Raw genomic sequence first — 26,852 nt, forward strand, 5'->3', positions numbered from 1 at the left:
TTTTGAAAGATTCCAGTCTTTCTTCTAGCATTTCATCCTCAGGGGAGTCATATCCTATCCCACGGTTACCTATGCTAAGGCTACTCCTATTTCTTCATGAAGTGTACATTGGCCTCCCAAATCTTTTCTCTAGCCATGCCCAACCCTGGTAACAGGTACCCCAGCAACTTGATCTGCATTTTCTAATCCCATCGCCAGGACTACCTGTAAAAGAAACAACCTCAATCTTAGCCAAATCAGGGTTATAGACAGAAACTTAAACATAGACCCAAAAGAAATCCAAACATCTCCAAGTGCTCTTGTCACAGATGAAAATGAGAGTATTGACCTTATACTACTAGAAGACAGGGTTCAAATATACAATAAAATACCTGAAATCATTTTGGCAACTGTGACAGGATTACATTGCCCATTTTATAGCAATTTTGATTCATTTTGTTCTCCTTTTTTTGGTTTTAATAAGGACTAATGTGACTGATGTGACAGACATAATATCACAATGTTTAGTTATCTGCAATACTTTCTAGTAGTATGACACAAGACAAATCCCTTAACTGTGATAAGGCCCATTTTTCTCCTTTGTAAAATGGGAATAACAATACCTGTCTCATAGAGTTTGTCAATTTAATGTTTGAATAGAATTCAGAGAAGAGCTAGAGGCAGCTTTGTAGAATGGATAGAGTAGTGGAGTTTGGCTCAGAAAGACCTGAGAAAAGTGACCTCAGACACTTCATTGCTATGAGACCCTGGGGATGTTTCTTAACTTCTCTAAGCTTCTCTCTGCTCCCTCATTTATAAAACAAACAAACAACAACAACAACAAAAAAAAAACTAGAGGGACTGGATGCTCCCTAAGGTTCCTTTCTAAATCTACAATAGAATTCAATCTCCTCATTCTTCAGATAAGGTCAGTGAGACCCAGAATGATGAAGTCAACTGCCCAAGATCATACAGGTAGGAAGGGGCAGATAATAACTCAAATATTCCGACTCAAGGGGAACATTTTTTTCGCACTTCACCATGATGATCTTGTAAATCTTAAAGCTTTATAGAAATATGAATTATTATTATTTTTCTTGCCCTTTCCTTATCAGGCCTGCACTGCCATGGGGTCTTTCTCTCTCTACCTCTTCCACTTGGACTTTGGAAGATTCAGATTTCTCAATTCTCCTAGTCTAGTAATATCAATAAATCTGTGACTCAGGAGAACTAAAGGAAAGAAGGGGGAGAGCTCTCAGAGAATGTAAGCTCCTTGAGGTCAAGAACTGTTTCACTTCTGTCTTTGCCTCACTAGTGTCTAGCATAGTTCTTGGTACATATTAGGTCCTTAGGAAATGCTTGTTGATTTGATTATAGTCAATTAGCACCTTCCAAAGATGATGGGATCCAATCACAGCCAGTATGCCTAGCCAGGGAATTGAGAGACTAGTTAGCTCCTTTCATTACACTCCTCTTTAGCATCACTTAGAAAAGTAAAAACACCTTCACAGGTCCCATGTAGAGCAGGTGATACAAGTATCATTATACCTGTTTTTCAGATGAGGAAATAATCAAAGAAATCCTAAAGGGCTAGGCACAAAGAGGGAGAGTGATAGAGTATCCAAGTTTTCATTCTTACTGCTGGATGAGGAGACTACCTAAATGATAGCTGCCCAAAGGAATAATCCTAGACAGAGAAGGAAGTTGAAAGACATTGAGGCTAGTTTCTCAGATCTTACTAAATAATACAATTAATCTAGGCAGCAATAGAGGAGAAATTTGGCTTCAGGCTTTTAAAAACAGAAAAACAATATTATCATCCTGGCACAGGGAAATTCAGACAGGGAAGAACTCAGAGACAGGGTAGATACTTCCCTCTTGGAGGGTTCATTCTCATGTGGTTTGGCACTGTCATATCTTCCTTTAATAATGGAAATATAGATTTGTCTTCTATTTGCTTAAAGATGGAAATATATACTTGGCTTTTTCCAACTTCTCCTCCTCTGCCTGACCCTGGCCTTATGCCCTGCTCTTCTCCTAAACCATTTCTTGCGGTCAGTCTGGGTCTCCAGTTTTTTCTTGATGAACCTACACAAGTATTTGCTGTGCTTCCTAACTCCAGAAGCTCTAGCTTGGGGTGGTGAACAGGGAAGGTCGGGAGGTGGAGCATCTCACTCTCTTTTTTTTTAATTTTAAAAAGGCTTTATTTAGAGTTTTACACTTTTTCCCCCAGATGGGAAAATGTTCACTAAAGAAAATAACTTACTTAAGGTTATTATGTCAATTATTGACAAAGCTAAGACTAAAACCCAAATCTCTTGAATCTCAACCCTCAGTTCAACAGTTAACTAGCTGTATGTATGACTTCATCTAATCTGGCTTCAGTTTCCTTATTTTCAAAATGGAAATAATGATATTTATAGTACCTTCTTTACCAGGTTGTAAGAAAAATGTTGTGTAAATTTTGAAGTGGAATAAAAATTCAAGTTATGACTATTGTTGTAAGTTGTTATTATTATTTCCACCTTTCATGTGACCTCTGCTGTCTCAGCTTGGAGGGTGCACTTACAGTGTCTCCCACTTATTTTCAAGATAAACCTCCATTTTCTCAGCCCTACCTAGAGTCCAACCAGAGCTAACCTCTCTCTCTCTCTCTCTCTCTCTCTCTCTCTCTCTCTCTCTCTCTCTCTCTCTCTCTCCAGATTGATTTTCCATTACTTCCCTTTTTGAAGTCTATGAGCCAAACAAACAACTTAGTTTCATAATGCCATCTCTTGTTCTGTGCATCAGGTGCTCCCCTTTGATTAAAATACCTTTCCTCCACATCTCTTTTGGCTATATTTCTCTTTCTTCAAGATCAATCTTGGCTGCCCTGTCATATTGTTCCCCCCTCCTCTCTTCCCCCACATAAACAAACCTAAAAATGGAAGTCACTTGGTTCTGAAAGCAAATGACCTTGGTTCAAATTTAGCCTCTTCACTGTGACCTTGGGCAAGTCATGGAATCTATCCTGGAAATTCTGCCTGACTTTCCTTTAATGGGCTACCACCTTTCCTGTGGTTGCACAGACCCCTGCCCTGCCCCCCCACCACCCCTATACATACTCTAATAGGTTAGCCTTCTTATGACTTACCTTCTCTTTCTTAGTTTCCTTATCTGAAATTTGAGGAGAACAATACTTGTACAACCTGGGTTTTTGTTTTTTGTTGAAAAAGTGCTTTTTAAACAGCAAAATACAATCTAAATTCATCATTATTTCTACTACTACTACTATTATTGCTTCTGCTGTTGCTGCTACTTCTCTTACTACTATTATTAGCTAGTTAGCTTAAAGGTTTGCAAAATGACTTACAAATATTCTCATTTTGATTTCATAACAACCCTAGGAAGTATGTGTTATTGTTATTTCCATTTTATATATAAATAATCTGGGGCAAATATGACCAGAAAAGACAATGATCAATGTTGGAAGGAATGTGGGAAATCTGGGATACTAATGTATTGCTGGTGGAGCTGTGAACTTGTCCAACCTTTTTGGAGAGCAATTTGGAATTATGCCCAAAGGGCAACAAAAATGTGCATAACCTTTGACCCAGCAATACCACTACTGGGTCTATACCATGAAGAGAGCATGAAAAAGGGTAAAAAATAACTTGTACAAAAATATTCATAGCAGCTCTGTTTGTGGTGGCAAAGAATTGGAAATTGGTGAATGTCCATCAAATGGGGAATGGCTGAACAAATTGTGATATATGTATGTTATGGAACACTATTCTATTAGAAACCAGGAGGGATGGGAATTCAGAGAAGCCTGGAAGGATTTTCATGAACTGATGCTGAGCAAAATGAGCAGAACTAGAACACTGTGCTTCCTAACAGCAACATGGGGGTGATGATCTATCTTAATGGACTTGCTCATTTCATCAGTGCAACAATCAGACACAATTTTAGGGTAACTGCAATGAAGAACACCATCTGTATCCAAAGATACAGATCCACAGAATTGTGGAGTTTAACAAAGACCAAAGACTATTACCTTTAATTTTTTAAAAAAAAGGTATCTTATTATGTAATTTTGCTATCTCTTATCTATTTTATTTTTTCCTTAAGGATATGGTTTCTCTCTCAACACATTCATTTTTGCTCAATGTATAGCAATGGAAACAATGCAAAGAGTATCAGACTGCCTTCTGTGGGGGGTGGGGGAAGGGAATCGAGATTGGGGGAAAAATTGTGAAATTCAAAAAACAGTAAAAAAAAGAACTGAGGCAAACAGAGGTTAAGTGACATGCTCAGGATCACACCACTATTGTCTGAGGCTTGATTTTAATTTGTATTTTCCACACTGCAGGGCTAGCACTTATTGTACTACCAAACTGTTCTTATTAATATTGATACTACCATCAAAAGACCTGGCTCCCTTTCAATTGGTTGTGTAATAACTATGCTAGGCCCCATAAAATGACTTAAGTCATCAGGGTCTTTCCTTGTCCTCTAGGAGTTTACTTTCTCCCTAATCGAGGAAGCAAACTGAGCTATTCAGTCATAAATTATATTGGTGATGGGACAGTTCAGTGGCATGGTGGATAAAGTACTGGGTCTGGAGTTATCTTCCTGAATTCAAATCTAGTCTCAAATCTAGTTGCATGACCCTGGGCAAGTCACTAACCCTGTTTGCCTAGTTTCCTCATCTCTAAAAATGAGCCGGAGAAAGAAATGACAAACCACCTTAGTATCTCTGCCAAGAAAACCCAGTTGGTGTCATAGAGAGTTGAACCGAAATGAAGAGTGACTTAAGAAAAATTGGTTATATGAAGTAAATGTAGGCATCACCCACAAAGAAAGATGAAGGGTATTTACTGGTGGTAGGGAGAAGCAGGCCATTTCCTGACTCAACCACGTTTCTGTAACTATGGGCCAGTAGCTTCCTCTCTCTCAATCTTGGTTTCTTAATCTGATAAACTTGGGTATCCAGTTTCAATGCAGGCTGAGTCCTGAGGCTCTGGGGGTGGGTGGGTGGGGAATATGAGGTCTCCCCTCTCCTCCCTCATCCCCCAACACACACAGTCCTTTCCTTCACCTACTAAGCATATGGAAAGGTTCTGACAGAAGTCATAGAGCCCCACATTGCAGCTCCCCTGACAAAAGAAGCTAAAATTCCTGGTGGGGGTGTGTGTGAATGGTCTGTGCAACTATAGCCAAGATCCATTAAAGTCCATTAAAGGGAAGTCCAGCAAACTTTCCAGGATGAATTCCATGGTTTCTAAGTTCCTTTCCAACTTCATACCTCAGATTCTGAGGAACAGGTGAAGAGAGAGGAGGGTTAAAGCAGTGCTGTTCCTTCCCTTCCCCCCTTTCCACTTCCCTTAGTTCTTGCCCTTATGTTTTGGTTAAGGAGGCAGATTAGTTTCCCTAAGGTTAGAACATGCACTCAAAGGAGGAAGAACAAGTACACTCCAGAGGCAGTGGAGGAGAATAGGGGAACCATTGGGCTTGAGGTGGAGAAAAACGGAACTGGAATGGTTTTCCACTGACCCATGACCATCACCACCTGACCCCTCCTTGCTGCTCCCCTCCCCCATTCTATCTCTTATGATTCCAGTCATGTGACCACCCCCCAATAATTTTAATCTCATTCCCAACTAACACTATTTCCCCCCACAACCAAGGTTTTTAAACTAGTGAGAACCCCCCCTTCCCCAATTCTGATTTTGTTCCTAGCCAACTTTGACTTTCTCTCTCCATGACTTCAGTTTATAATCTCATTCCTCAATCAACCTTGACCTTCCCTCCTTGTGATTCCAACCTGGGACACTGCCCTTCCCTCCCCTTTCCCATCACAGCTTTGGTCTATCTTAAACTTCTCATTCTCACTATGATCCCAAAATGTAGTAATCTCTCACATCAACTCCAATCACACTCTAGAACAACTCTGCCCATCCCTTCCTTGACTCCAACCTATATAATGATTGTTACTCACCCTCCCTCCTTAACTTTAACTATACTCCCAGCCAACATTGACCATTCTCCAAACTACAACTCACCATGGTACCTACCTGTACCTTTTCCATCCCTCACATCCATGCCTGGGTCACAAATTGATCACATGTGATCTTGACCATGAACAAGGACAATGTGGCATAGTGGGAAGGGCAGGGAGTTTGGATTCAAAGAATTTAGGTCTAAATGCTGACCTTACTACTTATTTCCTGTGTCTTTGCACAATGCACTTATACTCTCTGAGCTTCAGTTTCCTTATCTGTAAAATGAGGGGATCAAGGTCAATAATCAAACCAGTATAATTATCATCATTGATATTCAATTCAGTAAAGGCTCATTAAACACTTCTTGTGTGCATAGCACTATGCTGGACTCTGGAGAAGACACTACATTTTCCTTAGAAAAGTTCCAGCCCTAGGGGAGGCTAGGTGGCATAGTTGATAAAGCACAGCCCTGGAGTCAGGAGTACCTGGGTTCAAATCTGACCTCAGACACTTAATAATTACCTAGCTGTGTGGCCTTGGGCAAGCCACTTAACCCCATTTACCTTGCAAAAACCTAAAAAAAAGTAATAACAAAAATAGATTTGATTTAAAGTGATAAACAGAAATTATATTACACTTAAATGTGCAATAGACAATGGATTAATATTAACACAACACATCAGAACCAAATGATATAGCAACTAAAGAGAAAAGCTAACCAGTTTATAGGAATAAATGGGCATAAAACTATATCTTAATGTATCCCCTCCCAGACCTAGAACAATTTAACTGAAAGATAAACAAGAAAAAAAATTAAAGACCTGAATAGAATCGACAGATAATGACAGATATTAGTGATTACTGAATAGAAATAACAAGAAGCATCCATACTCCTTAGTTTGGCACAGCATATTTATAAAAATAAAGGCATAAATTCCTCACAAAGAAAAGCAGAAATATTAAATACATCCTTTTTTGTTGAATGTTATTTTATTTTTCAGTTACATGCAAAGATAGTTTTCATCATTCATCTTTTTGATGGCTTTGGAGTTCCACAATTTCTTCATCCCTTCTTTCCCTCCTCCCTCCCCATGCTAGTAATATGCTATAAGTTATACATGGATAATCAAAGCATATCCTTTATTAACCACAATGGAATACAATTATATTAATAAGACCATAGATTTAGAGACCATTGATTTGAATTCCCTTCATTTACAAATGATAAGACTGAGGCACAAAAATGTTAAGTGACTTGCTCTGGGTTATATAACTAACAAATATCTAAGGCAAGTTGTATATTCTAGTCTTTCTGATACCAACTTCAGGGACATATCTACTATTCATGGTTTTTAAGAATTAAAAATTAATTGGAGACTAAATAACAGCCCTAAAGATTCATGGGTCAAAGACCAATTTAAGAAACAATAGAAAACATTATCAAAGAATGATAACAATGAAACAGCTTCCTGACAACCTTTGAAATGCAATCAAAAAAAGTCAGGAGAGGGTTTTATATTTCTAAACACTTTGATCAACAAAAATAAGAAAGAACAGACCAACTGTTCATTAGGAATGAAACTTAAAAAAATGACAACCTAGAAAATGACAACTTTTTAAATTTCAACTAAACATCAAAGTTGAAAGTCTTAAAAAAAAAGGGGGGAAGGGCAGCTAGGTGGAGCAGGGAATAGAGCACCAGCCCTGGAATCAGGAGTACCTGAGTTCAAATCTGACCTCAGACACTTAATAATTACCTAACTGTGTGGCCTTGGGCAAGCTACTTAACCCCTTTGCCTTGCAAAAAAAAAAATACCCCTAAAAAATAAAAAGAAAGAAAAAAAAGATTTAATTTCATCCTTACAGCAAAAGAAGAAACAGACAGAATTAGTGATGATTTGTCCAGGGTCTGAGACTCCATATTCAGCACTCTATCCACTCCACTATCTAACTGCAAAGAGGAAACAAAAATATCTATTTGTAGATGACAGAGTCTCCATAGAGAACCCAAGAGGGTCAAGTAAAAATTTGCTGAAGCAATATCTTCAACATAGTTACAAAATATAAAACATGCCTACAAAAATTATCAGTTTTTCTGTATATTAACAACTAAATTCAGAGTGAATAAATAGAAAAATAAATTCCATCAAAATAATTACAGAATGTGTAAAATATTTAAGATTATACCTACTAAGACACATGCAAGAATCATGTTAATACAAACACAGAACACTTTTTACAGATAGTAAAACAGTGTTGCTCATAGTTGGGTCATACAAATGCAAAAAATGATAATACCCCTTTAAATCATTTTTTTCAGTGCCACATCAACTAAACTACTAAATGATTGCTTTAGATTAATATAAAAAAATAATAACAACACTTATCTGAAAATAAAAGGTCAAGAATAGCAAGGGAAATAATGAAAAAATGGAAAGGAAAGAGGGAAGCAATACTATATTTCAAACTAGACTACAAATCAGTAATTATAAAAATTAGGTTGTTCTGGCTAAAAAAATGAGAAAAGTATAACAGATTAGATATACTATACAGAAATCAATAGATAATTTCTAATAGAAATAATTCATAATAAATGTATTACGACACCCCTTGCAAATGTAGCAACCCCACAGAGAAACCTCCTTAATTTTAATAGCATTCACTGGACCCCTGGGGAAGGAAAAGTGATCATTACCAATAGTTACTATGTAGATCGTATCTCACAACTTACAGTGGTTGAATTTATATCAGTTGATACAATTAGCTTAAAACAAAGGTATTTATTTATTTATTTTGAGTTTTACTTACTTCCCTCCCCCCACCTCCCACAGAAAGCAATTTGCCAGTTTTTACATTGTTTCCATGGTATACATCCAAATTGAGTGTGATGAGAGAGAAATCATATCCTTAAGGAAGAAACATAAAAGTATAAGAGATAGCAAGATCAGACAATAAGATAGCAGTTTTTTTTTCTAAATTAAAGATAATAGTCCTTGGTCTTTGTTCAAACTCCACAGTTCTTTCTCTGGATAAAGATGTATCCTCCATCATAGACAGCCCCAGATTGTCCCTGATTGTTGCACTGATGGAATGAGCAAATCCATCAAGATTGATCATCGCCCCCATGTTGCTGGTAGGGTGTACAGTGTTTTTCCTGGTTCTGCTCAGCTCACTCAGCATCAGTTCACGCAAGTCCCTCTAAGCTTCCCTGAATTCCCATCCCTCCTGGTTTCTAATAGAACAATAATGTTCCGTGACATACATATACCACAGTTTGCCAAGCCATTTCCCCAATTGAAGGACATTTACTTATTTCCAATTCTTTGCCACCACAAACAGGGCTGCTATGAATATTTTTAAACAAGTGATGCTTTTACCCTTTTTCATCATCTCTTCAGGGTATAGACCCAGTAGTGTTATTGCTGGATCAAAGGGTATGCACATTTTTGTTGCCCTTTGGGCATAGTTCCACCCTGCTCTCCAGAAAGGTTGGATGAGCTCACAGCTTCACCAATATTGTATTAGTGTCTCAGATTTCCCATAACCCTTCCAACGATGATCATTGTCCTTTTTGGTTATATTGGCCAGTCTGAGAGGTGTGAGGTGGTACCTCAGAGATGCTTTAATTTGCATTTCTCTAATAAGTAATGATTTAGAGCAATTTTTCATATGACTATGGATAGCTTTGATTTCCTCATCTGTAAATTGCCTTTGCATATCCTTTGACCATTTGGGGAATGGCTTTTTTTTTAAATTTGACTCAGTTTTCTGTATATTTTAGAAATGAGTCCTTAAATAAAGGTATTTATTAAGAAGAGGTGTAGACTATCTCCCCACTCCCATTCCCTCATAAACCTGGAGTTCAATCTCTCACAAACACAGGATCAAAAGGAAGAAGGGGTCCAGATTTAAAATACATTGGTAGAGTGAGGCACACCCAGAGGAAGTTCACACTTCTAAACCTGAAGGGTTGAGTACCCTAACTCTTCTCATGGTACTCTCAAGCTGCAACCCACTGAGTGAAGTGTCATTCTTTTGTGTTTCTAGGGTCTGTTCTTCTCCATTTCAGGAATGTCCAGTTCTTTGAGATTCCATTTATGGTTTTATTGGTAGACAACTAAAGTGGTTTGCCATTTCTTTCCCTATTTCATTTTATAGATGAGGAAACTGAGGCAAATGGGATTAAACAACTTTCCCAGAGTCACATAGCTAATAAGTGTCTGAAGCTGAATTTGAGCCCAGATATTCCTGACTCCAGGCCAGGCACTCTATTTGCTGTGGTACCAAGTTACCCAAAAATGGGAAGATAGACTAACTCTTGGTCATGATGAAAAGATCTGCTAAAATATTTTTGTGCATATATAGATTCTTATTCTTCTTTCTTTGATTTCTTTGGGATATAAGCCTAGTAGTGGTATAACTGGGTTAAAGGGTAAGCATGATTTATAATAGTTAGCATTTATATAGCCCTATAAGGTTTGCAAAGCTCTTTAAAAATAATCCCATTTTTATAGTGGAAGGCACTATGATTATCTTCTTTTTCAGATAGGGTAACTGAGGCTGAGGCAGATTGAATGTCTTGACCAGGATCACACAATTAGTAGGCTTGTGAGACTGGATTTAAACTTAGTTCTTCCTGACCCTCCATCCAGTGCTTGAACTACTTGCTTCATCACAAACTTCCAGCAGAGACGAGAGAGAATGATTTCATCAGAGGCCATCTAGTTCAGCCTCTATTTGACCAAATTCCTTTGCAACATCATGAACAATTCTCTGCTTAAAGACCTCTGTCTCCCAGTGCTGTCTATTCCATTTGGTATGGGGAAGTTTATCTTGACATCAAGGCTAAGTCTGCCTTTTGTAACTTCAACCCATTGCTAGTAATTCTAAATATCTCAATTCAATAAATATTAAGCCACCTACTATGGAACAAGCGTTGCCTTTGGTACTGGTGTTACAAAGACAAAAACAGAACTGGCCCTTCCCCCAAGGAACTTCCATTTTACCAGAGGGGAAACAGTATATACATACATACATACATACATATATATATATATGTAAGTGAATAACAAAATATGATATGAATTAAATAAAATTTTTTTTCTTGAGATCTGATGATGATGATAATGATGATGATGATCATGTTTGTCTTTCATTCTTGAAGAAGACCATGACATCAGGGAGGTGATGTCATGACAGGCAAATGAATTGGATTTGAATGAGGGCTACTATGCTAAGTCATCAGCTTCACTTTCTCCTCCAGAGCCATCTGTGTACAGTGGCAAGATATGAGAGGCAAATAGGGTTAAGGGACTTGTCACACAGCTAGTAAGCCTTAAATGTTTGAAGTGTGAACTCAGGTCCTCCAGACTCCAGGACTGATGCTCTATCTACTACCATTTAACCCAAAAGACATAGGGAATCAGGAGACACCTGGGATAGGAGGTACCACTTGTGCTGAGTCTTAAAAGAAGTAGGTATACCAAGAAGTGAAGATAAGAAGGGAGCATACTCTTCAGGCATGGCTGACAGTTTATGCAAAGTCATGAAGGTGGACAGAACATCATCTCAACCAAGTCATCTCTTTTCAAGGCTCAATATCACCTGTTCCTCAGTAATCCTGAGATAACACATTCTCAAGGCTTTTTACCTTTTTGTCTACCTTCTTCTGGTTGTCAATGTCTCCTACCATATGGGTCTCATCAATGACCATCATTCTGAGGTATGTTCTGACCAGGATTAGGACTGTCAAGATAATCATTCCCTTTGTTCAGGACACTGAGACTTTTAAAATGAAATTTGGGGTAGGATCTGGGAGTTTGAAGTCATAATGGTTCACTCTAAAATACCCAGTTCTTTCTCACTCAAGCTATTGCCCAGCTATGTTTTACTCATTCTATATAGATAAATTAACATTCACATTTTACTTTCTTAGATTCCACCAACTATTCCATTCAGTTATGACCTTTTTGGGATCCTGATTCCAGTATCTTGTTCTTGACCCTCTTTTTTTCTTCTTCTTCTATATTATCTCATTTAAAGTTCCCATCAACTCCTCTAAGTTCAGTCTTTTTGCAGCTGATTCTCAGATCTATTTAACCAGCCCTAACCTCACTCTTGATCATCCCACATCACCAATCACCTATGGGACATTGACTTTCAGATATCCCACAGGCATCTCAAACTCAAGATGCCCCAAACAAACTCAATATCATTTCTCTCAAACACTCTCCTTTTCCAACTTCCTCTTCCTGTCAAAGGTACCATGATCTTTCCAGTTATATAAGCTCCCAAATTCAATGTCATCCTCAACTTCTCACTCTCATTCACTCTATACATCCAATCTGTTGTCAAGTCCAGTCATTTTTACCATCATAGCATCTCTCCTATATGTCCCTTTCTCTCCTCTGAGACTACTACTACCTTGGCACAGGTATTCATAATCTCAATAGTCTCTAATTTAATCTCTTTGCCTCAAGTCTTTGCCTTGGCATGGTGGTCATTTCAGAGCACCATATTGTAGGAGATATTGCTAATTAGGAACATAGAAGAAGGTGGCCAAGATGATGAAAAGCCATTCCATTGGACAAATGTCAAAGTGATTCTCTTAAAGAACATTCCTGACTATTTCACCCTTCCCCTTACTCAATATTAACTCCTATGACTCCCTACTATCTTCAGGATAAAATATAAAATCCTCTATTTACCTTCTCCTTCCTACTTTTGTAGTCTTCTTGTTCCCCTCCTATCCTCTTTAATCTAGAATACCAGCTTCCTTGTTGAAACACACACAACATTCCATCTACCAACTCCATACTTATTCACTGACTATCCCCCATGCCAGAAATGCTCTTTCTTCCTCACTTTTGCCTCTTGGCTCCTCTGCCTTCCTTCAAGACTCAAATCCCACTTTCTACAAGAAGTCTATCTTGGACCCAGTTCCTACACCCATTCCTCCCTCTGCTGGTGCTTTTCCAAAGGATCATCTTCCATATAGTCTATAAATCTTGTATGTACATAGTTGTTTGCATATTGTCTTCTTCCATTAGAATTAAGGGCAACAATCATAGTTTTTTCTTCCCTTTGTATCCCCTGGAACAGTATCTCACACATAATAAGTTCCCATTTGACTGACCTATCAATGGCATCACTCCTAGCTTCTTGTCATCTGCAAATTCAAAAAGTCACTGGAAAAAATGTTGAACAACAAGACAGATCCCTAAGGCTTTCACTAATGAGACCTCTCTCCAGGATGACATTGAATAATGACTAGTCTTTGGGTTTGGTCATTCAACCAGTTCCACCAAACCATACTATTTTCTAGCCCACATCTTTCTATCTTGTCTGCCAAGATGAAATGAGAGACTATGTCAAATGCTAAGCCACATTAGCTGAGGACTGATCGCCTGCCCACTCCTCATCTCAGTGGCCCTCAGGTCTGAGCTTTGATGGTTCTGTCTATGAGATAGCTCTTCTGGTTACCCATTATCCATGGAGGATCTAGGTTCCTAGTGGTTATTGTCTTTGCACTCTTCCTCCCCTACCTAGCTCCAGGCCAACACTCTTTGTCTTGTAGGAGTAGTGAGTAATCGCCCTTCCTTGCTTTCATCATGGTTAAGAGGGGGCAGTGGAGTCTTTTTTTTAAGAGTTCACCCACTCAAGCCACAAAGACTGCTATGAAGAAACTTTTAAATGTTTTAAATGCCCTGTGTTTAGAGTACAAGGATGCTGTCCTCCCTGGTTCTGGCAGCTGAGCAGACAGATAGGATTAACTAGCTTGTAGCTATAGTCTGGAAAAGGTGTTCTCTAGGTTCTTGATGGAAAATCCTTTTAGTTATGGAAAAAGAGACATTAGGAGCATGATGGTTTGCCTAAAAATGAATTGTATTGATACCATCAAGCATGGGGATGTTAATATGGTGGCTTTGGCTGGAGAAGGATGGGGTAGGGGAAGAGCTGAGAATGAGTAAAGGGGAAGTCCAGGTCTTTCTTTTTAGGAACAAACTCTGAACAGCTCTATGAAGTCAAATTTCTACCTAATGTTCTTGGGATTGTATTTTCCACCTGATTCTCCAAGAGAATGTTCCAGGACCTGGGTGGGGATTCTCAGTGATTTTAAGAAGGTTTCCACCAAGATCCTTTTCTACCTTCTTTCTCTTATCACTCAATTTTGCAGAGAAAAAGTGGAATAAAGAAACTGTGCTAGCTATGAAAAAGATGCCATTTTCCTTAGAGGTTGTCCCATAGAGACCAAGAGACGTGTGGTGGGTAGGAAGTGAGAAGAAAGTAGCCTTGCATAGTCCTGGGGGAGTTGAACAGAATAACCCAGATAGTTCCTGGACTCTACTAATTCAACTATGTCTTGCTAGATGCACATATTAGGGATTGGACTCAATGGCTCATAAAGGCTGCAATTTGGAGCCATTTGCCCCATGCCCTACTTAGAACCAAGTTAAAATGTATTATAGGATCCAACTCTATCTATGATACAAGGATGGGAAAAGGAAGAGGAGAATGCTATTCACAAGAAGGGGAGAATGGAGAGTCTCTATGGTATCAAATGATATAATATGTGCCTGACACATAGTAGACACTATATAAATCCTAGTTATGGAGGCAGTAGGTTGCAAAGTGGTATGAGCCTGGAGCTAGAAAGATCTGATTTCAAATTTGATCTTAGAAACTTAGAATGTTTGATCCTAGGTAAGTCAGTTAACTTCTGTTGACTTCAGCATCCTCACCTATAAAATGGAGGTGTTATCTTGTAGGGTCATTGTGAGAATTAAATGAAATAGTATTTGTATATTTAAGAAATTTAGTATTATGTCTAGCACATAGTAGATGCTACATAAATGCTTCCTCTTAGTTTAATGTGGAACTGGCTAGCCAGCACATCCTAGTATAGGAAAGTAGCTATGCTTTTGGGATAAAACTGATCAGTACACTCCTTGACTTCCTCCAAAGGAATCCTCCCTTCAGTCATTTTCTAGAAGTCCCTAAAGTCTTTCTTTGTTGGGAAGCAGAGAATTCAATTCTCTATTCACATTGCCAAAACCTTCATTCTGGTCTTCATCTCTTTTGCCTGGATTTCTTTTTTTTGTTTTGTTTTGGGTTTTTGGGGTTTTTTTTTTGCAAGGCAATGAGGTTAAGCAACTTGCTCATGATCACTCAGCTAGGTAAATTATTAAGTGTCTGAGGCTGGATTTGAACTCAGGTCCTCCTGATTCCAGGGCCAGTGCCCTATCCACTATAACACCTAACTGTCCCTTTTTGCCTGGATTTCTGCAGCAGCATCCTAATTATTCTCCTTGTCTCAAACCTTTCTTCTACTCCAATCTAGCTTCCATATAATGGAGGATATGGTTTTCTTTAAGCACATATCTAATCATGTCATTCCCTCATTCAAAAAGTTCCCATGGCTCCCTATTTCCTCTGGGATAAAATATAAACTAAACAATTTTGTAAAATCCTTCACAACCTGACCCAAGCTTATCTTCTAAATCACATTGGACATTATTTCCTGTCCCACACTCTTTAATCTAGATCATAGATTCTTGTTTTTTCATATTTATTTTCCACTTACATTTAAAGATAGTTTTCAGCATTCATCCTTTTGCAAGATTTTGAGTTCTACATTCATTTTTCCATCCCCTCCCTTTCCACCCCACTCCCCATAGCAGCAACCAATCCAATATAGGTTGTATATGTAAAATCACCTTTAACATAATTCTACATAAGTTAGACTGTGAAAAAACTAGAACTAGGGAGAAAAAAACATGAAGAAAGAAAGAAAAAAACATTAGAAAGTTTTTTAAAAGTGAACACAGTAGCTTTGCTCTGCATTCAGAATCTATAGTTGTTTTTCCTCTGAATGTGGATGGTATTTCCTTAACAGGTCTCTCCAAGATTGTCCTTGATCACTGAACTGCTGAGAGGAGTTGCATTCATAATAGGTTCTTAATGTAGGATGTATGAACTTTAAAAAAATTATAACTATATTTCAAAATAATTGATTTTATTTGTGATTGTATGTATTCAGTTTTATACATTTAAAAGCATTATTTTGAGAAGGGATCCACAGGTTTCCATAGGCTGCCTCTGATCTAAGCAAATCAGCCTTCTCTCTGTCCCTCATACAGGGTGCTTTATCTCCCATTTCTGTGTCTTTAACCTGGCTATCTCTCAGGACTGGAATATTCCTTCCCTCCACTTCATAGAATTCCTCTCTTCCTTCATCATGCAGCTCAAGCACCATCTTCTACATTAAGACTTTTCAAATTTCCCAGTTGCTCATGCCTACTTCCCTAAAAATCTCGTGTAAAAATATTAAGACATAAGTATATTTATTCTCTTTATTCTATAAATGAATATATATGTCTCCTTTGTTAGAATGTAAGCTCTTAGGGGCAGCTAGGCGGAACAGTGGATAGAGCAGCAGCCTTGGAGTCAGGAGGACTTGAGTTCAAATTTGACCTCAGACACTTAATAACTACCTAGCTGCATGATCTTGGGCAAGTCACTTAACTCCATTGCCTTGCAAAAACAAAACAAAACAAGAATGTAATCTCTTTAAAAGTAAGGATTACCATGTTCTTTATGTTTGAATTACCTATGCCTTGTTCTTAGTAAGCACTTAATAAATACTTATTGATTGAATTCAATTCATATACTGACCATTATACAATGTGCTAGAAATTTTAAAAAAAAGTGCAAAAACATTCCCTGTCCTCAAGGAGCTTATATTCTACTGGGAATAAGCAATATGTACACAGAACCAAGTAGCAAACAGAAAGTATATGATATGGAGCAATCCAATAAAATTTAAGAGGACTAAGATGCTATAACTGATGGAGGGGGGTCTGGGGAGATGCAGATCAGAAAAGGCATCATGTCCAAGGTGGCACTGGAGTTAAGCCTTAGAAGGAGCAAGGGACTCTGAGAGGAAAAGAGGGGAAGATGGGAGAGTAGTTGCAAGTGTGGAGGTGGGGGATGTAATGCTCTGCATAAGGAATTGCAAGGAGGCTTATTTGGCTAGAAGAAGAGAATGTGTAATGTTCAGTTTAGAAAGATGGGTCAGAGCAGCTAAATGGCACAGCCCTGGAGTCAGGAGTATCTGAATTCAAATCTAGCCTCAGACACTTAATAATTGTCTAGTTGTGTGACCTTGAGCAAGTCACTTAACCCCATTGCTTTAAATTTAAAAAAAGTAAAAAGAAAAAAAGATGGGTCAGAGTCAGATTATCCCAAAGTCACACATATGGACAAGTCAGGTCCTGGCACATAGGACAATGAAAGAATAGAGGCCAAAGGAATGGCTCTCCCTGTGCCTCAAGTTGTTTTGCAATAGCTTAAGCCCAAGGACATAGACCCACACACTCTCTCACAAAGCCCTTCTGAAGACTGGGTGCTGGAGGCAACAGCAGGACCTGGGTGGTGTCCTTATCCTGTCCTTATCCTCCTCTGCTTTTAGGGGTGGGGACAGGAGAAACCAATGAGGGAATGCTGAGATTTTTAGATTGTTAGTTCTGGAAGGGCCCTAAAAGCTCATTCATTTATAGAGGATGAAGGTTAGACTCAGATGTGAAATGACAAGCCCAAGATCACCTAGTATATTGGTGCTGGAGCCAGGACTCAAAAAACCCAGGTTTCCTGACACTGGTATAACTAGGTAGCTCTTGGATTTCTCAACTATCCTCTTTTGCTCTTAACTCACAACCTCCTACCCACTTTCTTTAGCCCATCCTTCAGAGATAAAGCACCAGCCCTGGAGTCAGGAGTACCTGGGTTCAAATCCGGTCTCAGACACTTAATAATTACCTAGCTGTGTGGCCTTGGGCAAGCCACTTAACCCCATTTGCCTTGCAAAAAACCTAAAAAAAATCTTAATTATGGTAATGATGGCTAACATCTATATAGAACCTTAAGATCTTCAAAGGGTTTTTATTCATTCATTCATTCATTTATTTTTCATTTATTTATTTTTAATTTTCTAATCTGAACCTCACAATAATCTAACAAGAGAGGAACTTTTATTACCCCCATTTTACAGATGAGAAAACAGGTTTCACAAGGTTATATGATTTTCCCAGTGTTGGAGCTATTAAGTATTTAATTCAAATCCAAGTCTTTCCCACTTCAATCATTCCATCTACTATGTTGTGCTTTACTTGCTCCAGGTTGACCATCCTGTGTCCTGACTGGCTACATCCCTCCATGGACCAGTCTTTGGAACTATGCATCAAAGCTTTATCTGCTTGTCCTCCATGGCCTTTCTGGATAATTTGACCTTTTGTTCTTAGTCTTCCATAATGCTGGGAAGTTCTTATCAATTCTAGGTCACACTGAACAACCTTCATTCCTTCCTGTGGGGATGCCTTTCTTTTTTGGAGCTCGGAAGTTTTCTGTATTGGGGTGGCAGCTTTGTTGTGAAAGAATGAATTTAGGTTTCCATTATTCCCTGTTCCTGGGTCAAGAGTGAGACACAGAGACTCAGGGAAAGAAAGACTGAAGTAGAGTGTGTTATAATGGGACTGGTAGGTGATTGAAGGGGACAAGTTGAAGAAATGGTTCCTGACCCCCCATCCCCACCCCTCCCACCCCCAGGAAATACTTTCCTAACTAATCTGGTTCAAATGATTTTGGCTTTGATTTATGTCAACAGAATCCAGAAATGCTGGGCTAGGGAGCCTGAGGCTGGAATTCCTGTATCTACTTCTAGAATAAGACATGTCTGTGGTAGTTGGACTAGGCAATTGGGTGGAGAGATTCTGGGAAATTTTGGAGTGAATTGAGATAGACTGTAAGCTTCTTTTGCCAGGGAAAAAAATGAAGATTTTTATGACATTGTTCTTTCAATTTCCCCACTATTCTCATCTTGAACACAATTTGGGAAACCTTGCCCTTATTTTGCCTCAAAATGGGGGCAGTGTTCCTATTGATAAGGATAATGGAAAAGATGGTTGAATTGTTGGTGATAGTAAGTGGTACTGATGGTGATAACAAGGCCTTTTTTGCTTTAGTGTTTCTCCAGGGTTCCTTCCTGGATTCTCCTTGAGTTTTCTTGCCAAGGGATTCTAGAGACTGTATGACAATGCAGTTTAATGGTAAGAAGAATTGTCACTAGTAATTTTGTACCTGAGTCAACTGATCCAAGGGAGGAAGAGAAGAAGTAAAGGGAAATCCAGGGCTAAGGATGAAGCTAGGGTAGGGGGAAAGCTTGCTTTAGAATGATACTTTCAGCACTCTCTAATTTTCCTAGGCCAGGTCCTACCATCCTCACTCTAGTTATATGTTCCAGGCCAGAGCTTAGGGAGAAAAATTCCAAGAATGTCTGAGAAAGGGCAGAGTAACCTGTCATTTTGCACATAAGGAAACTGAAGTAAAAAATACCACATACAGACTCAAGGATCTGAAGGATGGGAAGAAGACATTTCCCCAATTCAGATATCCATCAGGGACTGAACATTGATCTGTGAAGACAGAATTACAGCTACCAGAAATTAGACATCTGTGCAAGATTTCACCATGCCCAAAATATACTCCTTTCACAGAATAGTATAATGCAAAATTCTTCTGAATTTTGGAGTCAGAGGACCTGGGTTCTGATTAAAATCATGTGATGGAGGGGAGGGCAGGGAATAATTACCATTTAATCTTTCTGGTCATCAATTTCTCATCTATAAAATGAATTGAGGGATGTGAATTCATTGATCTCTGAAGGTCTTTCCAGCATTAGCTCTATGGTCTGATTTTCTCTATCTGATTAAAAATATTCTATTGTTTCTTTTTTTTTTTTTTTAGGTTTTTGCAAGGCAAACAGGGTTAAGTGGCTTGCCCAAGGCCACACAGTTAGGTAATTATTAAGTGTCTGAGGCCAGATTTGAACCCAGGCACTCCTGACTCCAGGGCCTGTGCTTTATCCACTATGCCACCTAGCTGCCCCTATTCTATTGTTTCTGAGTGTGCCATACTAGGGTCACTTCTTAGAATTCTCAAATTCCTCCAAGATGTTCTTTCCAAATTATCTTTCTAAGAATCAGCTAAGAGACAATTTCCAAGGTTGTTTTGAGTTGCATCTGAGGTAAACATTTCTTTTCATTCTGCTTTGTTGCTTTTTTGTCCTTTGTTTCTAAAGAGAATCAGTGACATCACAGGGTCATATCTTGATTTGTGTTCGAATTGGATTTGAGTGAGGCAGTCAATGAAATCCAGTGATAAGAAAAAAGTCAGGATAACTGACAATGGTCTGTGATGCAGTAGAGGACCTTGGTGTCGATTTGTTCCTTGACATATTTCTATTTGTTACTTGACATATTTCTGTTGTATTGGTCCATTAATCAGAAAATTATCACCAAAGGACCAGCTCAGTGAACTTGGATTAGTAGGAAACCTAGAGAGGAAAATGATGTCCTTGCTCCTAGGAAAACTGTTAAGCAAGTGAAATTTATTTTTCATATTCTCCTATACTGTTCCCCCTTCCTCCTTTTAAACAGTTCACCCACAGTCCAAGCCTGGAAGCCCAGAGCACTCCCTCTTGTGGTATACCACCCCTTCAACTGGCTAACTCCTGGAAAAGATCTGATTAACTTGTTTACCAACCTAAATGTAGGTGAGACTGTGTAGCATAGAGAGAAAGGGAAGGGTTCTGGGCTTGAAGCTCACTAACTGGGTGTCTCTGGACAAGTCACTAAATCTCTCTCCATCACTGTTTCTTGATTGTAAAATGGGAATTATAATATGTACCTTGCAAGGATGTTATAAGAATCAAATAAGCTTACACATATGAGAGCCTTTGCAAACTTTAAAATCCTATATAAATGTCAGTTGCTATCATTAAGGTGCTTGATTTAGGGGTATCTGGACCTACAATTTCATTAGCCTAGGGGATTTTCAATGAAGAATCACCCATGAGTAATGCAGGTAATAATAATAATAATAGTTAGCATATATACGAGGCAGCTAGGCAGTATAATGGATAGAGCACTAGGTCTAGAGTCAGGAAAACCTGAGTTCACACACTAGTTGTGTGACCCTAGGAAAGTCACTTAACCCTGCAGTTGCCTTTTCTATAAAATGAACTGGAAAAGGAAAAGGCAAACTTCTCCAATCTCTTTTTGCCAAGAAAATTCCAAATGAGGTCATAAAGCATTGGATACACCTGAATAACAATAACAGCAAAAATTTATATAGCAATTTCAGGTTTTATACATATATATGTCAAATATTATATAACAGTGTTACAGGTACTATGCAAAGAACTTTTACAATTATTATCTTATTGATCCTTACAATAATGCTGAGAGGTAGATGTTATTTTCTCCATTTCACATATGAGGAAACTGAGGCAAACAGAGGTTAAGTGACTTGTGCAGTCACAGAGAGAATAAGTATTTGAGGATGGATTTGAACTCAGATCTTCCTGACTCCAGGCCCAACTCTATCCATAGTACATCTAGTTGTCCCCAAGATAATTTGTTTGTTAGTACAATTTTAGAGTTGTCTAGGAACAACTTGAAGGTGTCTCAACTAGTTTTTCCTGGGTGATCCCATCCTAAGTGTCAAGCTCCAAACTCTTTCTCCAGGTGTTTATACTTTCATTCTGTAGTCTTGTCCCTACACTATAAAGTATAGGACTTCATTTCTGACATTTATTGGTCATTATCATTTAAAACCTCAGGGCTCTCATCAACTCTCTAAGTCTTGGAATTACAGAGAAGACTGTCACCTGCATATATATATATATATATATATATATATATATATATATATATATATGTATAAGAACTTCTTTGAAAGGAGTTCCCTAGGACAAAGAAATCTCATTCCTTATCACTATTAAAAACTTTACTCTGAAGAGTGATACAAATAACAAGAATTGCTCAGTGACCATAGTAAAATGAATTTGTCTCAGCACATAAAATGTCATTGGACTATTTTGATGCTGGATCAGGATCCTTTGTCTATATAGAGTTACCTACTTTTCCTCATCTGGTGGAAGTGATTAGAAGGAGGTATTCCCTTCTTCTAAGTCCTCTCCTTTGTCTTTGCATTATTTAATCATCTTTGCAGGAGATTTTGTGTCCTTTATACTGGATGGTTCTTAATTGCATTTTAGCATTCCTTACATCAGTGGACAACAGTTTATTTAATCATTCCCTCATTGTTCTAGTTGAGTTGTTATTTTGCAATTATGTATACCAATCTCAAGAAAATCTCTCCAAACAACTATCTAAAAGTGTGCTGGATTTAGAGTTGGAAGACCCTGCTTTAAATTCTACTTCTGTAAATTACTAGCTGTGTGGCTTTAGACAAGGGTCTATTTCCTCATCACCAAAAGGTTAGGACTAAGTAGCCTCTAAATTTCTTTTTTGGTTCTAAATCTATGATCCTAAAACAGGCCTCCTCAGGATGAATAGACATGAGAAAATAAAAGTCATTTTTCCTGTCACTTAATCCAGCAAAGTCCCCTAATTAAAAGAAAGTAACCTCCATCCTGACCTCTACCTCCTTTACGCTGGTTCTGACTTTTTAGCAAAAGCCACCAATGAGTAAGGAACCTAAGCCATCTCATCACTTCACTCTCATGAGAGCCAGTAACTGGTGGAATAGAGTTTCTGTCCCATCTCTCTACACTACTAGATTGATGCTAATAGATTGGAAGTGCCATGAGGGCAGGGACTGTTTTTTACTTCTTTTTGTTTCCCTGCTACTTAGGATGCAGTGCCTGGTTTGTAGAAGATGATTAATAAAGGTCTGTTGGCTGACTACTAGGGGCATAATGAAATAGGCTGATTTTTGTCTTGGTTCTTGCTGAGGCAACTGGGTGGTACAGTAGATAGAACTCTGGTGCTGGGATCAGAAACGGTTATCTTCAACTCTGGCCTCAGACACTTATTAGCAGTGTGATCCTACACAAGTCACTTAACCCTGTTTGCCTCAGTTTCCTCATCTGTAAAGTGATCAGAGAAGGAGATGGCACATCATGCCAGTGATCTTTACCAAGAAAATCCCAAATGGGGTCATTAAGAATCAGGCTATTACTGAAACATCTAAACAACAAAATCTCTTTTCTAGCAGTGTTGAACACATGGTAGGCACTTATCAAACAATTGCTTATTGAATATTTTTTAGAGTCAGGCATCATTTGAGTCACAACTCAACTAGCTATGTGAGAACTAGTTATACAACCTTCTGCTAATCATGGAACTTCTCTGAAACTCAGTTTCCTCCTTTGTAACATGATTATGACATTCCTTTTTTGTCTTTTTTTCTAGATTTATTTATTTTATATATTATTACAATAATTTTGTCATAAGAGTAAACATAATCCCCCCAAGAAGATGAGTAACCTCAAGAACAGTGAGAGAGAGAAAAAAAAGTATTTCAGTCTGTGTTCAGATTTCAATGGTTCTGTCTCTGGGGGTGAGTTGCTTTCTTTTTCACCAGAGAAGTTGCTTCAATATTTTTCCCACAGATACTATTACTAGCTGTATTTCCCTCTACTCTATTCCTCCCCACTCTCATTTATTCTATTCTATTCTATTCTCTGTCCTTACATCCTGGCCCTGTCCAAAAGCATGTTGTATCTGAGTACCCTCTCCCTCAATCTTCCCTCTAGTCTATCACCATTCCCCCTTATCCCATCCCTTTCTTCTCATTTTTTCCATAGGGTAAAATAGATTTCTATACCTTATTAAGTGTGTATGTTATTTCCTCTCTGAGCCATTTCTGATGAGAATGAAGGTTCACTCATTCCCCCTTGTCTTCCCCCATTCCACTCCATTGAAAAAGCTTTTTCTTGACTCTTATGTGAAATTTCTTAGCTTCTTCTTCATCTCCTTTCCCTTTCTCCCAGTACTTTCCTTTATCACACATTGACTCCATCTTTTTACTATATTATACAATTATATTCTGCTCCTTCCTGTGCCTTGTCTCTCTCTCTCTCTCTCTCTCTCTCTCTCTCTCTCTCTCTATATATATATATATATATATATATATATATTCCTTCTAACAGCTCTTATAAATGAGAAAGTTCATATGAGTTATCAATATCTTCTTCCCATGAAGGAATACAAACAGTTCAATATCATTAAGTTCCTCATAGTTAGTCCTTCTCATCCTGTGGTTCACCAGAGTCCTGTACTTGGAGATCAAACTTTCTGTTCAGCTCTGGTTGTTTCAGTAGGAAAGTTTGAACATCCCCTGTTTCATTGAAAGTCCATCTTTTCCCCTAAAAGAGGATTTTCAGTTTTCCTGGGTAGTTGATTCTCAGTGGTAAACCAAGATCTTTTGCCTTCCAGAATATCATATTCCAATCCCTACAAGCCCTTAATGTAGCTTCTGCCAGATCCTGTGTAATCCTGACTATGGAGCCTTGGTAGTTGAATTGTTTGTTTCTGGCAGCTTTTAGAATTTTTCTCTTTGATTTGGGAGTTTTGGAATTTGGCTATAATATTCCTAGAAGTTTTTCTTTGGGAATCTATTTCAGGAGATAACTGGTTGAATTCCCTCAATTTCTATTTTACCCTCTGCTTCTAGGATCTCAGGGCAATTTTGTTGTATTATTTCTTAAAAAATGAAGTCTAGGCTCTTTTCCTGGTTGTGACTTTTGGGTAGCCCAATAATTTTAAAATTATTTCTTCTGGATTTGTTTTCAAGGTCAATTGTTTTTCCAATGAGATATTTCACATTTTCTTCTAATTTTTGGCTTTTTTGGAAGAGTTTTATTTCTTCCTAATTTCTTGCAAAGTCATCAGCTTCCTTTAGTTCCATTCTTCATTTGAAGGAGTTATTTTCTTCAGAGAGTTTTTTTATCTCCTTTTCCAAATGTTCAATTCTGCTTTTTAAGGCATTCTTCTCTTCATTTGCCTTTTGTTTTGCTTTTTCCATTAGGCCTAAACTGGTTTTTAACATATTATTTTCTTCAATATTTTTTTTTGTATTTCTTTCACCAAGCTTTTGATTTGGTTTTCATGATTTTTCTGCATCGCTCTCATTTCTTCTCCCAATTTTTCCTCCACCTCCCTTAATTGATTTTCAAAGTCTTTTTTGAGTTCATCCATAGTCTGAACCCATTTTCTATTTCTCTTGGAGGTTTTTAATATGGAAGTTTTGATTTTGTCATCATCTGAATATGTGTTTTAATGTTTCATGGGACTAAAGTAATTTTCTGTGGTCAGATTCTTCTTTTTTTCTGTTGTTTAGTCATTTCCTCAGTCCAAGACTAATTTACAGCACTTCCAAGGCTTTGTAGTTTTTTTTTGGGGGGGACACCCCACTGGGACCTTTATTCCTCCAAGGTCTTATGCTCTCTTGCCTGTGCTTTGATATGTAGGTGACCACAGCACTCCCCTCTGCCCTGGAGCTGTAAGGAGGAGCCCTGCTTGGCTATCTTAGTAGGGAAGCCTAAACTGCAACCTAGATCTGAGTATGGGCAAACAGCAGAGTCCTGCCCCCAGGTAGAGCAGAGAAATTTCTGCCATCTCCCCTGAACCCCTTACCATCTGTGGGCTGTGCTCTGGAGGTGCAGGCTTGTTTCTCCCGATTCTCCTGCAGGTTCTGCAACCAGTGCTCCTCACTCCACACTCATTCTGGTGTAGCAGAATTCTTTCACCACCCCTTCAAGTTCTTCCCAGGCTGCACTGCAACCAGAGCTTTTTTCCAACTTGCAGTTCTAGTGAAACATACCTTTCCTGCACAACTTCTAAGTTATCTTGGACTGGGAAAATGTATAACTCAGTCTTTCTATAGGTTCTGCCCCTCTAAATTTTGGCTAGTCATAATTTGATGGATTTTGGAGGTTTTGGGGAAGAAGTTCCCAGGAAATGCTGCCTTCACCCTGCCATCTTGGATCCACCCCCCCCCCCACCATGATGGCTTCTTTGTTTTTACTACATAGTCTCAGAATTATTGTGAGATACCAATCTTTTTCTGTTGTCTTTTTTCATACAGGTGAGGTATTTTTCTTACTTTTGTACAATATTTCATGTTTTCTGAAAAGTTAATACCCCTCACATCTCTTATCTATCTCCTGACAGTGAAAGGGATAAATGAGCTTTTTTATTAAGGCAAGTGGACAAGATGAACCATTTGAAATCATTTCCCAATTCCATTTGGCAAGGGAACAATTTCTATGATAAGCTTTCCAGTTTCTGGTTCCACCTAGATCTCAGATGCTTTTAGTTGAAAGACAAGTTTATTTGCTAAAAAGGGTTAATCCTAGACCCAGTATCATCACATACTTCCCCTAAGGAAGATTTCCATCTCTTTCCATATAATCAGCAGAGGTTTCTATGAAACACCATGTGTGTGTAAGACCCATAGACTTACAAAACTCCCTCTTACCTTTTTTTCCAAACTAACCTAAACTGATGTATAACTAGGATGAGGCAATTGGAGCTATGTCCCAAGGCCAGAAAATTTAGAGACTGAAGATAATATCAGCTCAGGGAAGTTTTTTCACTCTAGTTTCTGGCCCTCCCTGACCCAATCTTACATCTTTAGCAACAATCTGTCTTCCATCTGCACAGAAATCTCATCCCTGATTTACTTCCTTCCCCTGACAAGATTTACCCTATCTTTCCTCCCTCTCCCCAACCCAGGTATAAAAACTTTTAGTTATACTTTTGCTCCTCAGAAAACTAAACAACCCATTACTCTTCCTCTTGGATCACTGAACTAGTACTTGCTTTTTTTTTTTTTCTGAGGCAGTTAACTTTGGCCCCAAACTAACTCTCTGATTAGAGTCCCACCCCCACCCCCAGAGGCATTGCTGGTCAGGCAGTGTTTCTAACCACCATCTGGTCCAGCTCCCCAATTTACTTATAAAGAAAATGAAGCCCCAAAAGGTGAACTAGTGCCTCCCTAGACTCAGGAGAACCTGAATTCAAA

The sequence above is a fragment of the Macrotis lagotis genome, chromosome 1 (genome assembly GCF_037893015.1).
Source record: "Macrotis lagotis isolate mMagLag1 chromosome 1, bilby.v1.9.chrom.fasta, whole genome shotgun sequence".
NCBI classification, from domain to species: Eukaryota; Metazoa; Chordata; class Mammalia; order Peramelemorphia; family Peramelidae; genus Macrotis; species Macrotis lagotis.